A 16,813-nucleotide genomic window follows, 5' to 3' on the forward strand; every position below is an offset into this window, starting at 1 on the left:
TGTACCTTAACACCCTTTAATTGTCTGCCACTGGCAACATTGCTCTTAATTCTTGGAGCACTTTGCAATGCAATCCATTCTTCTAGTTTGAGCATGAAGGCAAAAAACACACCTGTTAATGTTACTTTTCTTTTTAGATTGCAGTTATCTTATTTTTGAGCCATTTCATAATCTGATGATCTTATTTTTTTTTAGTGAGAGCTTCATAGGAAAGTGTGGGCCTGGAAACACTGAGTGATATGAAGGTGAAATTGGATACCTCACTTTATATATTAACTGCTGGAAATGGCAGATCAAGTCTCATTGCTGAAAATGGAAAGTGCCCAAGTCTCTGAAATGATGCTGATCAAATGGCACAAACTTTGAGAAATCCAGCAGATTGCTTTCTCCACAGAATTTTCTGTCTATTCCACAGGAGGTATCTTGTTTTAAGTACATCTTAACACAAATTTTAGGATAGAATGAAAACTTTATCTGCTGGTGGGTGCATGAAAGGTGGTCAATATTTTTTTTCATAAGTATACTTGAATAATAATTTTAAATCTTTGATCGATGAATTTTAGCTACCAGTGGTATTAAGGCACAGTTGGATGGCTTACAAATTCACTTTTGGACAAGGCACAACTAGGAAATGTAATATTCCAAACCAAATTGAATTTTAAAACAAAATATTAATATTAATTCTCACAAATATATTCTCCTATGCAACCTATTATAATTGTTACTTTTGCAACAAAATATGAAAAATGTTCATAATCTTTTATTTTATGGTGCTGCATTTATTTTACAAATTCAAAAAAGTTAAATTAAGCTTTTCATTCAGCACAGGTGACCTATTTTCAATTCAATAATACTCACTAATGGCACAAAAGGAGTAGAATTTCTGAACTTTACAGAAGAATTCTTGACAATGGTAAGTAGAAAGAGTTATTTTTATATACCATCAAAATAATTTTTTTCTGTCACTTATTCATGGGTTCAGTATATACTTTATTGATAAAACTGTTCAACCAGTATAGGCTGTTCCTGAATAATGATGGGTTCCACTTTTAAGGCCTCGATTTTGTCTGTAATCCAAAAAAATTTCATGGATATGGTAACCACAGTATTGTAATGAATATTATCAGAAGCACAAGATTGATAAGAAAGAACAATTACAAAAAGTGGAGAGAGGATAATTTTCCTTCATTTAAATATTGGGAAAACTGTTGGCTTTGTTTGCAGTCTCTGCCAAAGACTCTGTTCTCCAGAATCTGCTAGATATTGCATAACTGGAATTTTATGTGACACTTGTGCTTTAATGCACAAGTTGATATCATACTAAGACTAGAGTGAAGCATGAAAGTCTGCAGGCGTTGTGGTTGTAGTAAAAAAACAAAATTGTTGGAGGAATGGATGCTGCAAGACCTGCTGAATTCCTCCAGCATTTTCGTTTTGTCATACTAAGACTATTTGCTTTTAGCTCCTTTTTTTTGTAATTCTTTATTTATCGCACTATGAACCATATCAACCAATATATTTACAGATGCATCTCTTTAAATATTCACAGTGACATTTTCTCTTTTTTTCCCCATATATGGATCCCAGGTTTTTTTGAACATTGAAACTTTTTCTTTTAAATTTTATGTTTTTTCCCCCCAATGGGATACACTTGAACTTGGTTATATATTCCGTTAATGTTCATAGTCATATAGTCCAAGGTGGCCATTTTATATCTTTATTTTCACTTCTTTTCCGCCTCTTCACCACCTCCATCCCTTTTTTCCATTACTGTTTTTTAAGTTTTCCTTTTTAATCTCAATATATGACAATGCACTTAAGACATGAAATACCCCAACAATCCCCACAAGCAATAACCCTTTAACCCCAAATGAACCTCCCCTCCTTGGATTGCTCCTTGTTCCTTGATGGCAACCATAACTCCCCTTTCCATTTGGTTTGCATCAACCAATTTCGCAGTGACCATTATTCTCCCCCCAGCCCCCCAAGAGAACACTATTTTCCTATACATATAACAAAGCTCTCTCTTTTTTTCCCCCCATTCTTCCCCCTCTCTTATCCAAATTTAAATCTTGACTTTATACTTTTACATATTTGTGTATATTTTCTTGCCGGACTTCCTTCTTGTCACTCCTCCTGCTTTTAGCTCCTTGGTATTACCTGACAGTGTCCCATCCTCCTCTTCTGAATCCCTCAGCGATGCCATTAAATCTTTACCCTCTGTCAATCCAGGACAATCCTGAACAATGTGATTCAAGTGTTAAGATCTAAACTTAATTCATAAACTTCTCCAAATTCCTTTTCTGTTGTTTCTTGGAACTTACCACTTTGACATAATTTTGTTTATCTTCTAAAATGTCTCCTTTTATTACTCAGTTATTATGTTTAAAAAACAATAAAATCTGCTTACGAAATGACTTTAGGGGAAGTTCTAGCAGTTGTCATTGAAACCAGCTACAAAACAACATAAGAAGCTTTTAATTGCTTGTGACCATCCTTACCTTGCACAGCAGTCAATGTGTGATTCATGATAGTGAATATGAGCTGGTTGCTCGCACAAATGAAGCATCATAAACAAGTGTTTTTCCTGTTTCATGCAGAACATGACCTGAATTGTCCATGTTCAAAAAATTTACTTTGCCCCATAGTGCATCCCAGTGAAATAACTTTACAACTCAATTCATGCGGACTGCTTCCTTTGATATTTGCAATCTTTAAATCTCCACTAATTACATGATTTAAATGTCTCAAAACCTGTTCCCTTCTCCACTGAGCTAATTGAACTCTTAATTGCTATGGTTGCTCCTACCTCAATCCTCAACTACAGTACAACAATCCTGAGATGTTAATCTTGTACTCGAACTCCAAACACCACAAACATCACTAATTTCCACTTAATTCCTTTAGGATTCCAAAATGTGTGCTTGTTATCTGGGCCTAGAAATTGCAATATTTTCTTATTTTAATTTCCTCATTGCAACTTATTCACTAACCTCCATATGTCACGGATTAACAAATGAGATTTTTGACTAAATTTTGCAGGTATCTTGTGGTGAAGTCTCACTGCATGTGCAAATGAATTATTGATGGAGTGGAGGAGGCGCTTCTTTACTTTCAACGCACATTATGGGGATGATAAGCAAGCCTCGGATGTTGTAATCTTCTGAGAGTGAATGAGGTAAATGAAGTGATCTTCAGAAGGGTTGAGAAATGGTGAAAGGAGTGAGATGGAGCAATTTTACTGAAGGTTGTAGAAATGTAGGTATATGTTATAATCACTGGAATCAAGTGGTTGTTCTGTATTAATGCTATATCCTCACTGAGGAAATTATGCACAATTTGAAAGAGTCCAGTTAAATTATATGGTTTTATTAATTTTATCTGTTGTATGAATCAGCCAGTTTATCTGACTCGCTCAACAAATTGTCTCCCTATTTTTCTCCCTTTAGTTAGTTACATTTCATTTGATTTGTTTGATGAGCTAGTTTTCTTGTATACTTGTCTCCTCAAGCTGAGCATTTAAAAAAAAATATTTTACATCTTTTATTCATTTGTCAGAGTTGGGTGTCTCTCGCAAGACCAACATTTATTGTTAAATGCAAAATGCCTTTGGGATTTGGTAGTAAGCTTCTTAAACCACAGCAGTATTTCTGGCAAAGGTATTTCCACACTGTTTCTGCACAGAGAATCTCATTAACATTGAAAGATTGTCCATGTGTTTCCAAGTGAGAATGATATGAAACATGAAGGGCACCATTATAATAACCTGGTCAAGTATCTGTAGTGCATTTAATTAATGCAACCTGTGGTGTTGGGAATAAATGCTTTGGATTTTGGATGAGGTGCTTTGTTCGATGTGGTGTGAGAATTTTAATTAATTTTGAGCTCCACTAATTGAGACAAATAGAGTTCATTCCATCAATTTCCTGAATTAAATTTGTGGGTGATCGAAAGACTTTAGGGTGTCAGGAGCTGAGTATCTCTCTGCACGATACTCTAGCCTTTTTTTTTCTCACCACATCCCCTGATGAGATGATTCTCTACTGTCAATATCTAAAGATGACATGTGGGCTGCCTTCAGGAGAGTAAATCCAATGAAAGCATTTGGTCCAGACAGAGAACGCGGTCAAGAAGTCGAAACCTCTCCTGAGCAACTGGTCAGATATCTTTGACATTGCACAGATCACAGATCACTGGATTCTACCAAATAACCCAGAGCTGGCCAGAATTACAAACTTCTTCCTTTATGCTCCACCTGATTTCAGCAAGGAGAGAGTTTTCCTTCTGCCTTCAATAACTCGTTGGAGGACTGGTCTTGTAAACCAGGGGTCATGAGTTCATTCCTCGCTGGGGCCTCATTTTTGTGAGGGGCACTGGACAAAGTGGGACTCCCTGTCTTCCTTATGGTAGACAAAGTTAAAGAATTTCATGTATGTTACATTCTAAATGTAGTATTATCTGACAATAATGGAACCTTTACCTTTACCTTTCTTATTGATATTATCAATATCAACTAAAAACCTTTGCTGACCAACTGGCCAATGTATTCACGAATATTTTCAACATGTCACTCTGATAGGGCATGGTACCGGTTTCAAACAGGCCTCAATTGGACCGATACCAGAGAAGAGTGTGGTAACCTGCCTAAATTACTTCTGACCAGTGGCACTCACATCCATGGTGGGGAAGTGTTTTGAGAGGCTGGTGTTGAAGCATATCAACTCCCATCTGAGCAGTGACATACAGTGCCCTCTATAATATTTGGGACAAAGACACTTTATTTGCCCCTGTGCTCCACAGTTTAAAATTTGTAATGTAATGATGATTAATTCACATGATTAATCTGCACATTCCAGACTTCATTCAATGTTACTTGTATACATTTTGTTTTGACCATGTAGAAAAAGCAGCACTTTTTATACACAGTCCCCCCATTTCAGAACACCATAATGTTTGGGACATTTGGCTTCACAGGTCTTTGTGAGTATTTCAGTAGGTTTAATTGCTTCATTGGTGCAGGTATAAGAGAGTTAGGCTTGCTTCTAAGCTTTTGATCAACTTTGGAGTCTGTAGTTGCCATTTTTCAACATGAGGACCAAAGTTGTGCCAATGAAAGTCAAAGAAGCCATTACGAGGCTGAAAAACAAGAATAAAGGAATGAGATACATTGCCCAAACTTTAGGATTACTAAAATCAACAGTTTGGAACATCATTAAGAAGAAAGAGTGTACTGGTAAACTCAGTAATCAAAAAAGGACTGGTAGACCAAGGAAGACCTCCACTGTTGTTGACAGAAGAATTCTCATCATAATGAAGAAAAATCTCCAAATGACTGTTACACAGATCAGAAATGCTCCTCAAGGGGTAGATGTGACTACTGCCTGCAGAAGACTTCATGAACAGAAATACAGAGGCTACACTGGAAGATGCAAACCACTATTGAGCCACATAAACAGGATGTGTTGATGACAGTTTGCCAAGAAGTATTTAAAAGAGCCTGCAGTATTCTGGATAAAATGTCTTGTGGACAGATGAGACAAGGATTAATCTGTATTGGTGTAGAGATGTAAAGGAACTGCCCAAAATCCAAAGCATACCATCTCATCTGTGAAACATGATGGTGGAGGTGTTATGGCGTAGGCATGTTTAGCTGCAACCAGCACTGGCGCACTTATCTTCATTGAGATGCAAGTGCTGATGGCAGTAGCAAAATGAATTCTGAGGTGTATAGAAACATCTTATTTATTCAAATTCTGGGGAATAGATAAGAGGTGCTGTAGGAAGGATCAAATATCCTGGATGGTATGTTGCCTCACTGGTTCCAGGGTCCGAGATATCTCAGATCAAGTTCACGGCATTCTCAAAAAGGAGGGTGAGCAGTCAGATGTCATGATCCATGTAAGGAGCAGTGATGTGGATAGGAAGGGTGAGGAGGCCCTGCAAGGTGAGTTCAGGGAGTTAAGCATCAGGTTGAAGGATAGGACCTCTAAGGTTCTGATCTTCAGATTGCTTTCTGTGCCATATGCTAAGCTAGTGAGGTTTGAAATAGGGGGATAAAGCAGTTTAACATGTGGCTAAAGACATGCTGTAGGAAGGAAGGCTTCAGGATTCTGGATCATTTGGTTCTCCTCCAAGGAATTTGGGACCTATTTCAACGGGACAGTTTGCACCTGCACTGGAGGGGTCTAATATCCTTGTGGGAAGCTTTGCTAGTGCTGTTCTGGTGGGTTTAAACTAGATTTGCAGGGGTATGGGAACCAGAGTGCCAGAGCAGATAGAGGAGTGGAGGAAGGAAAAGATTATATCAAAATTGCATGTACTGTTAGAAGTCAACAGGTGAAAATGTTCTCAGGTGCATTTATTTCAATGTAAGGAGTATTGTAGGAAAGGCAGACAAGCTTCGAGCGTGGATTAGCATGTGGAATTATGACATTATGGCTATTAATAAAACATGATTGCAGGAGGGGCAGGACTGGCAGCTCAATGTTCTGGGCTTCTGTTGCTTCAGACACGATAGAATGGGGGGTGAGGGGGAGAGGATGAAATGGAGGAGTGGCATTGTTCATCAGGAAAATATCATAGCTGTGCTCAGGAAGGACAGACCTGAGGGCTCATCTATTGAGGCTGTATGCATGGAGTTGGGATGTTATTGTAAAGTTGTATAAGACTTTGGCGAGCCCAAATTTGGAGTATTTTGCGCAGTTTTGGTCACTTAACTACAGGAAAGATATCAATAAGTTAGAAAGAGTGCAGATAAGATTTACTATGATGATTCCTGGACTTCAGGATCTGAGTTACAGAGAAAGATTAAGCAGGTTGGGACCTTACTCCCTGGAGAATGAGGAGATATTTGATGGAGGTATTTGAAATTATGAGGGAGATAGACAGAGTAAATGTAGATTAGCTTTTTTCCATTGAAGTTAGGTGAGATACAAACCAGAGGACATGGGTTAAAAGTGAAATAGGAAGAGTTTAGGGGGAATATGAGGGGGAAACTCTTCACACAGAGAGTAGTGAGAGTGTGGAGTGAGCTGCCAGGTGAAGTGGTGAAGGCGGACTTAGTTTTAACTTTAAGAAGAATTTGGACAGATACATGGATGAGAGAGGTATGGATAGCTAAGGACAGGTGGAGAGCAGAGTGACTAGGCAAAAAAAAATGGTTTGGTACAGACTAGATGGACCGTGGGCATATAATGCTCTATGTTTCTATGGTTCTAAAAGTTTCCAAACTCATAGGATGGTGCTTCATACTACAGCAAGGCAATGATCCCAAACATACTGCTGAAGCAACAAAGGAGTTTTTCAAAGCTGATTTAAATCTAATAGAGCATGCTTTCCATAAGCTGGAGAGAAAATCTAAGGGAACAAGCCCCGAAACAAACAGCAATTGAAGATGGCTGCAGTAGAGTCTTGGCAGAGCATCACCAGAGAAGATACTCAACACCTGGTGATATCTATGAATTCCCCGACTTCAAGCAGTCATTGCATGCAAGGATATGCAATAAAGTTCTAAGCTTGACTACTTTAATATACATATAAAAAGTGTTGTAATTTCTACACAGTCAAACCAAAATGTATACAAATAATTTTGACTAAAACCTGGAATGTGCATTTTAATCTCATGTGAATTGTTTGATTACAAATTTAAAACTGTGGATCAGCAGGTTTAAAGCAGATGCCATCTCATTGGCTCTACACAAACCCTGGAGCACCTGAACAGCAAAGATGCATAGATCAGGATGTTCTTTATTGTCTATATTTCGGCACTTAACACCATCCTCTCTCAAAACTGATCAGCAAACCCCAGGACTTGGGCCTTAATATCCCACTGTGTCATTGGATTCTGGATTTACTCGCCTCTAGACCACAATCAGTGCAGATTGGCAAGAACATCTTCTCCACAATCTCCATCAGCACCAGAGCATCACAGGTCTGCATTCTTAGCCCCTTCTCTACTTACTTTACACTCATGATTGTGGGGCTTGGTACGGCAATAACACCAACGACAAATTTTGCAGTAGTATATAAAATGGGGCGATGAGTCAGCATACAGAAGGGAGACCCTAAACCTCTCACTCAATGTCATCAAAACCAAGGAGCTGATTGTGGACTTTAGGAAGGAAAAAATAATTGGGGGATCAAAGATGGAGAGGGTGAGAACATTTAAATTCCTGGGAGTCACTATCTTGGAGGAACTTTCCGGGATCCAACATACTAATGTCAATGTGAAGAAAGCACATCAGCATCTCTATTTCCTCAGGTGTTGTGGAGGTTTGATATGACATCAGAAACTTTGATGAACCTCTACAGATGTGTAGTGGAAAGTGTGCATCATGTCCTGGGATGGAGTTATAAATCGAATTGAGCTTTATGCACTCATCAAAAATATTCCTATTATGGAGTTAGAAGAGCTCTCTGTGAAAATTGATTAAAAAGATGATTCAGAGTTACCAAATTGAAGATTTTATGTACTAAAAATAGAAAATGATGGGTAAGAAATTTAAGACCCAAAAAACTGAAAAAAGTTCAGAAGTCCCCAAGATCGTCAATAGAAAGTCCACAAGGGAGTGGTGAAGATGGTGCTGCCGTGATGTCGGCGCAGACTCAAATAGACAGGGATAGGGGTGGGGGGGAGGGTCGAAACCCAATCTGCAAAAGTTGCTGGAAACATTAGAGACATTGAGTGGATGATTTTCTAAGGTAGAAAATGTGCTGAAAGAAATGTCATACAAAACATCAGTGATGGTAACAGTGCTCAAAAATTGGACCACTTGAGGTGACCAGATCAAAAATGAACTGACAATGGCTCCAGAAAAATTGAAGGCCATGGAAGAAAATGCAACAGTATGGAAACTGGGCAAACAAATGCTGCTGGTCAAAATTGATCATATGGAGAATTTCAGCAGAAGGAATAATGTCTGTATTATCAGGCTAAAAGAAGGGACTGAAGGAAATGATCCAGTGGGGTTCTTTAAGGAATGGATTCCACAAGTGTTGGGAACAGGAAGATTCAAAGAAAACTTGCTTATTGAGAAAGCCCACTGGACTCTCGGATTCAGAAGACCAGAGGACCAAAGACCACAACTGGTTCTGGTACAATTTTTGAGTTATCGGGATCTGGAGGCAACACTAAGAGCAGTGGTTGAATATGTCAGAGAAAATAATGATTCAGTTGAGTTGGAAGGTGGAAAGACCTTAGTGTGAATTTGGTTAAGCAGAGAGAGGAATGTGATAGTGTCAAGTGACAATTGTGAACACGGAACATGCAATATGTGTCAGAGGGACTTTGAAAATTCTGTAAATTCTCCAAAGAAGGTGAAGAGATATATGGAAGGATTATAAAGGGGACCTCAGAATGGACTTTAGAAAGAACAATAAGAAGAGGACAAACTGAACTGTGAAGTTAAATATCTGGGTAAAAGTCAAAAGAGAGTTATATTTTGAATAATCTTTTATTGGTTAATTAAAGTGATATTGAAATATATAAGGAGAGGATGCATACTTAGTAAAATAGTAGCAGGGTGGGTACATCAATCTAATGGTGTCGGAGAAGGGGAGTTTTTACAAAATGGTGCCAAAGTTATGGGGAGAGGCTTTCTTTTAGACAGCACCGTGGGCTTCTGGGGTTTTTGGTACAGGGACTGTATTTTATGAAGGGTCATATGGCTGAGCTGGATATGTATGAATATGAGTAAAACATTATAGTTTATAATTTATATGGTTTAAACATACCCATAAAAAGAAAGAGATTCTTGGCACACTTTAAAAAAATTAAAGGCCGACATAGTTTTCTTGTAGGAAATGCACCTTACAAAATTGGAACATAATAAATTAAGAAGGGACTGGATGGGGCAAGTTATTTTGTCTTCCTTCAATTCCAAAGCAAGAAGGGTAGCAATTTTAATTAATAAGAGTATACTGGTGTTGGTTGAGAACACATCCATTGATTCAGTGGAAGATTTGTAATGGCACATTGTCAGATATACACAGAATCCTGGATGATCCTAAATATTTATACTCCAAATTTTGATGATGAATCCTTTATGCAGAATGTCTTAAAGACAGTGGATGGGAGACAAAATATATTGATATGGAGAGACTTTGATTTCTGCTTGGACTCCATCCTTGATAAATCAGCGAAGACCATGACAAAACCAAAAGCTGCGAAAGTTACTTTATCTTTTATGAAGGATTTAAATTGAATAGATATATGGAGACAGGTAAACATAGAAGATAGGAGCAGGAGTAGGTCATTCAACCCTTCGAGCCTGCTCCGCCATTCAACGTGATCATGGCTGATCTTAAAGTTCAGTACCCCCGTCCTCGCCTTCTCTCCGTAACCTTTAATACCCTTATACTGAAGAAATAGATCTAATTCCCTCTTAAATATATTTAATGAACCTGCCTCTACTGCCCTCTGTGGCAATGAATTCCACAGATTCACCACCCTCTGGGTAAAGAAATTCCTCCTCATCTCGGTCCTAAATGGTTTGCCTATTATCCTCAAACCATGGACCCGGGTTCTGGATTTTCCCATCATTGGAAACATCCCATCTGCATCCATTCAGTCCTGCCAGAATTTTATGTCTCTATGAGATCCCCTCTCAGTCTTCTAAGCTCCAGCGAGTACAATCCCAATTTACGCAATCTTTCCTCATAAGTCATTCCTGCCATTCCAGGTATCAGCCTGGTGAATCGCCTCTGCACTCCCTCCATTGCAAGAACATCCTTCCTTAGATAAGGTGACCAAAACTGCACACAATACTCCAGGTGTGGTCTCACCAAGGCCCTGTACAGCTGCAGTAAGGTATCCTTGTTCCTATACTCAAATCCTCTTGATATGAAGGCCAACATACCATTTGCCTTTTTAACCGCCTGCTGTACGTGCATGCTCGCCTTCAGAGACTGATGTACAAGTACCCCTAGGTCTCTCTGCACTTCCCCATCTCTTAATCTATTGCCATTCAAATAGTAATCTGCCTTCCGGTTTGTATTACCAAAGTGGATAACCTCACATTTACCCACATTGCAGTGCATTTGCCATGTATCTGCCCAGTCTCTCAATTTATCCAAATCACACTGGAGCTTCCTGACCCCCTCTTCCGTGCACACAACCCCTCCTAGCTTAGTGTCATCTGCAAATTTGGAGATATTACATCCAATCCCCTCATCCAGATCATTAATGTAAATTGTGAACAGCTGGGGTCCAAGTACAGATCCCTGTGGCACCCCACTGGTCACCGCCTGCCACTCAGAAAACGAGCCATTTATCCCAACTCTCTGTCTTCTACCTGCCAGCCAGTTCTCAATCCACATCAATACTTTGCCCCCAATCCCATGAGCCTTGATTTTGGAAGCCAGTCGTTTATGCGGGACCTTATCGAAGGCCTGGGTACACTCCAGGGCAAGAGATTATTCATTCTGTTGTGTATGCACTCACACAATTAAGACTCGGAGAGGTGATGCTTTCTCATCCTTTACTTCTATTAGACTAACATGGCTACTGACCACAGGGTTTATATATATCATGATGTGGGCGTCATGATGTCCAGTAGAGGGTGGGCTTATACCCAACACTTATCCCCTCCCCATGCAGTAAATGCTGACTGGGCCCCTTCGAACTAATAAGATTACATCGGGTCCAGGACTACAAGTGAGAATTAGAATACATCTCATGAGTAATTATAATCATAAAAGGGAAAGTATTTAATAATAATAAGGGCACATAGTCCTTAAAGTGTTCAGGTGGTCTTATTTCTCTTTTGGACCACCTTCGCATGATTTGCTGTGCCGGTCTTTGCTTGGGACCTGTAGATAGTCAGGTTGGCAGTCGAGTAGGTGGTGACTGCCCGCATTCGCTGATCTTTGGTGTCGACTGCCCGTCTTCTCTTCACCCCCCCCCCTCACTCGGTCTGAGGAGTGGGGTAGTCGGGGCAGGCCACAGCTGGTCCGATTCCACCTCCTCCAGTTCATGAGGCAGTTCATGGACCCTAGTGTCAGTCAATGTTCATAATTGGTCAATGTGCCGCTTCCACAGTCTGTCCCTCACTAGAACAGAGTATGAGCAGAGGCTCAATTTTTGTAAGAATACTCCTACCTCCCATGAGTCTTTATATTTTCTATAATCTTGTACCAGAACTCTCTCGCCCACTTCCATTGTTTCTAGGTGAGGTCTGTGGCGATGCTGTCTTTTGCAATCGGAGACCCAGATCTGGATAAACTGTGGACAGCCTGGTCCACAGGTTGCTGCCAACAGTAGTTCTGCTGGGGTGCGTTTTGTGGTAGAATGCGGCATGTTTCTGTATCCCAATAGGAAATCTGCAAATTTGTGTGTCCAGGAGGTATTTAGAAGTTTCATGGTTTTCATTGCTTTTTTGAATGTTTGTACAAAACCTTCTGCCTCTGCATTGGTACTTGGGTGATAGGGTGCAGACAAAATATGTCTGATATTGTTGTCGCGCATAAATTTTAAAAATGTTCTGATGTAAATTGACGCCCATTGTCCGTAACTAATTCATGAGGCAATCCGTAAGTGGCAAAGATGGCTTGTAGACAGTCAATCATGGGATCTGCTTTGGTATTTTTCATCTTTGAAACTACTGGCCATTTGGTGTGTATGTCCACAGCTATTAGGAAAGTCTCCCCCATGAATGGTCCAGCGAAGTTGACATGAATCCGATGTCAGGGTGTGGATGGCCATTTCCTTGGGTTAGCTTTGGCTTGTGGCATTTTTGGTTGCATTGACTGACATACTTTCCATTCTCTTACTGTTGTTTCAATGCCTATGTTTATGGAGGGCCACCAGACATGCATCCAGGCCAGTGCCTTCATTCGTACAAATCCCAGATGGTGTGGTGGAGTTCTGATAACATGGTAGTTTGCCATTTGGCTGGAATAATTGTACGGGTACCCCATAGTAAGCATCCTTCTTCGGCTGATAGTTCATGGTGGCGTGTGTGGTAAGGTTTTAGATCTTCTGAAATGACTTCAGATTCGGACGACCCATTAAGGGTGAAGTATAGGATCTAGCTTAATGTTGCCTCTTTTTGGGTTTCCTTTGCGGTCATCTGGGCTGTAATGGGCAGTTGTAGAAGTTGTTCTTGTTTGATGTCTGCTGCCTCTGTTGTCCATTTAATAATTTCTTCTTGTTCTGTCTCGGGTAGCATCATGCATGGTATCTGCAAGGCTGTTGAGTGTTCCTGGTTTATATTTTATATCATAGTTATACACCGCTAGTAGCATGGCCCATCATGAATTCTGGCCGCATCTAATACTGGTATATCTTTGTGTGGCCCCAGGATTAAACTAAGAGGTTTGTTGTCTGTGATCAGGGTGAATTTTTTTCCATAAAGATATTGGTGGAATTTTTTTACACCAAAAATTATCGCCTATCCTTCTTTTTCTAGTTGGGCATAATTGCATTCGCTTGTGGTTAGTGTGCATGAAGCATTTGCTACTGGCTGCTCACCTTTTTTTGTGATTTGGGATAGCACCACTCCTAGTCCCACTGGTGAAGCATCCACGGCTAGTGTAAATTCTTTTCTAGGGTCGTAGTGGATCAACACCTTATTTGTTGATGTTAGTATTTCCTTTAGTTTATCAACTGTATTCTTAGTTTCTGCGTTCCAATACCATGTTTGATCTTTCTCGAGTAATTGGTTCAGCGGGCTGCATAGTGTAGACATATTAGGGATATTGTTTTCGGTAGTGAATAACAAGTTCCAGGAAGGACTGTAATTCCGATTTGTTGGTTGAGAATGGGACCTTGCAAATGGCTTCTGTTCCTGCTGGATTCATTCGCACCCCCTTGTTGTCGATTGTAAACCTAAGGTATGTTACTGAGGGGCGCATGAAGACACATTTGTCCTTTCATAATCGTATATCAACCTGTTGTAGTCTGGTTAAAACCTTTACAAGGTTTTGTAAGTATTCACTGTCGTTTCGGCTCATGATGATGATTTGTCCGTTGTTGCTTGAAAAAAGTCACAAATGTTGCTGATATTCCGTAAGGCCTGTGCATGTCTAGGTGAATAGTCCCAGATGAGTATTGATTGTCATAGATTCCCTTGATTTTTTTTTTCCCAATTCTATCTGTTGATATGCTTGTGACAAATCTAGTTTGATGAGTTTTTGCCCTCCGTTTAGTGCTTCAAATAATTCTTCTGCCTTGGGCATTGAGTGTTCGGGTATTTTGAGTGATGGATTGATGGTGATTTTGTAATCGCCGCAAATGCGAATTTCATCGTTTGGGTGTGATTGGGCGCTTCTCAATCACTGTATTGTATTGGTTCTAATATGTCTTCATGTTTTAATCTGTTTAATTCAGCCTCATTTTTTCCTTTCATAGCAAATGGGACTCTTCTGGCTTTGAAGAATTTTGGTTCTGCATTATCTTTTAATTGCAGTTTGGCTTGAACACCTTTGGTTTTCCCCAATTCTTGTTGGAAAACCACTGTGTGGTTGTTGAGGATTTGGTCAAGTTCTGGCTGGGAGGTGTCCGTGTGGTTTACATTTAGTATTGAACCGATTTCCAGCCAGAGTAGGGGAACGTGTTGTAGTCAGTTTCTTCCAAAGAGTCCCTGGGTATCTACGATGTAGAAAGAGAGTGTTTTTGGTTGCTGTTGTTTGTATTGTACTTGGACCGTACTTTTTCCAAACACTTTGATTCTGTCTTCTATAACAGATCTTAGAGTTATTTCAGTTGTTTTTACCGTGAGGCATGGTAGCAAGTATTCCTTTACATGTAAGGGCATTAGGGACCCCTCTGCCCCTGTGTCTAACTCCATCTTCAGGGGGGGTGTCCATTTATTTTTAGCTGTATAAAATTGCTGTTTTTCCTCCGTTTATTCCTCAGATGTGTAATAACTGAGGAGCTGAAATTTCATGAGCTTGAAGGTCAGCCATTGGGCTGTTATCATCATCGTTGCTAGGTTGTCTCTCTCTGAAATTGTTTTGACTTTAGCTGCCTGTTTATTTGCTGGCCATCTGCGCTTTAGAAGTGGACATTTAGCTTTGATATGTCCTTCTGTTTTGCAATGGTTGCATTTAGAATTTTTGAAGAAACAGTTTTCTGGTCGGTGTTTGTATTTCCCACAATGGAAGCATTGTTGGCAGGAAGACTTCCCAACCAGTAGGTCTGGTTGACCCATATCCAAGTTTTGATCTGCCATTTCAGAGCTGCAGGCAGTTCTGTATGCAATCTATAATGTAACGTCTTGATCCATTCCTAATAATTTTTGCCTTGCTTGGCTATTTTCCAGCCCCATCTCTAATCTGTCTCGCAGTGCCTGATTTAGAAACTGCTTGAAATAACAGTGCTCCACTAGTTTGCACAAAGATGGCAGGTATTTACTTACTGTTTCTCCTGACCCTTGTCTTGGGCATTGGGTGTTCGGGTATTTTGAGTGATGGATTGATGGTGATTTTGTAATCGATGCAAATGCAATTCATAGAATTGTTGCCTTTCTGCCATAACTGGTGGTTTGGGGCTTAAATAGTTCCTTAGAGCTCTTCATAATTTCATATACTAAAAAAAATAAAGAATGAGTCAAGACAGAGGTTAATGGTCTGGAGAAAGAAATAACAGAGTTGGAAAAAGAGTACGCAATATGGTTCAAAAGAGAAATATAAGATCTTGGAAAATAAAAAATTGAAATATAATGCATTACAGACATATAAAACAGAAAGGACTATTTTAAAACTGTTATGAGCCCAGAGGACCCCAAAACCCAGCAGCAATAGAAATTCACCAAGACGTAAACAAAAGTTACTTTTAATTATCTTTAAACTTGAAAACCGGATCAAACTTTAACTCATCGCTATTAACCTAACCTAACCTAATTTAACCCTCTTCTCATTCTAAGTGCATGTGTATGCAATTTATATATGTTCAGGAAAGTGCTTTAATTGTCCAATCATTCATTTCTCACTTCTCCAAGTTCACTGGTTTCAGGCAATTCTTATACTGTGCACAGAATTTAACATTTATAAATTTTCACCAGGTTCTGCTGTTTAAAGGTAAATGGTTACTGCTCAGGAAGGTTCTTGTTGGTTTCAGAGAGAGATTTGTTGCTCATTGGACACACACAAACTGATTTCCTCCGATCAGCCACTTCAGTGTCTTTCCGAAGAAACTTGTCCCATCATGTGTTTTCCAAATGATAACCTCTTCTTCCAGGTCACCACAGAGTTCCTCTTGTTTCCCTTATTTCAGGAGAAACATTCTAGCCAGCCATTTCCTCTTGTAAGGTCGACAACGGGTTTCAACAGGTTTAATTCAGAACTCATAAGCTGTCTTCAAAGTAGGGCTTTTCAACAAACCTGCCAACTTGCCATGTTGCAGCTTCAAAAGCTGCTGCAGAATGGACTTCTCTCTCCCTCTGAGAAATTCTGTTTTTTTCCCTTTCCTCTCTCTCTCTGCTTGTAAAAACCAACTTCTCCCAAGGCTCCAAACCTAATCCTTGAAACATCTTTATCAGCACTTGAGCCCGGACTTCTCCATTTGCACCTGCTTTTGAAATTCTTTCCGAAGCAGTTCCATTGTCTTTGCAAATTCATGGAGCCTGAATGTCTGGCTTCAACAAAGCTCTTGCATTTTAAATGAGATATGAAGTGTTAATGTCTGTTTATGAAGTGACCTACACTAAACCCCCACAATCGATCTCTTTTAAAAACATATTTATATATAATATAATATATAAATATAACCCATAACAAAATCAAAACAAAAATATTATTAATTGGGTGATATAGCACAAAGTTCTGTCGTGGTAACTAAAGGCAGAAGAGACATCAAGGATGATCAATGCAATTC

At 39.5% G+C, this 16,813-nt stretch overlaps 1 long non-coding RNA gene across 1 annotated transcript; it reads left to right on the top strand.

The window, feature by feature from the left end:
- Window positions 1-200: 200 nt before the first annotated feature.
- Window positions 201-3,572, top strand: LOC138752699 (uncharacterized). Its single transcript, XR_011350849.1, has 3 exons — window positions 201-418; window positions 829-913; window positions 3,043-3,572. It is a non-coding gene; the product is annotated as an uncharacterized lncRNA (long non-coding RNA).
- The last annotated feature ends 13,241 nt before the right edge of the window (window positions 3,573-16,813 follow it).

This window comes from Narcine bancroftii, chromosome 2 (genome assembly GCF_036971445.1).
Source record: "Narcine bancroftii isolate sNarBan1 chromosome 2, sNarBan1.hap1, whole genome shotgun sequence".
NCBI lineage: Eukaryota > Metazoa > Chordata > Chondrichthyes > Torpediniformes > Narcinidae > Narcine > Narcine bancroftii.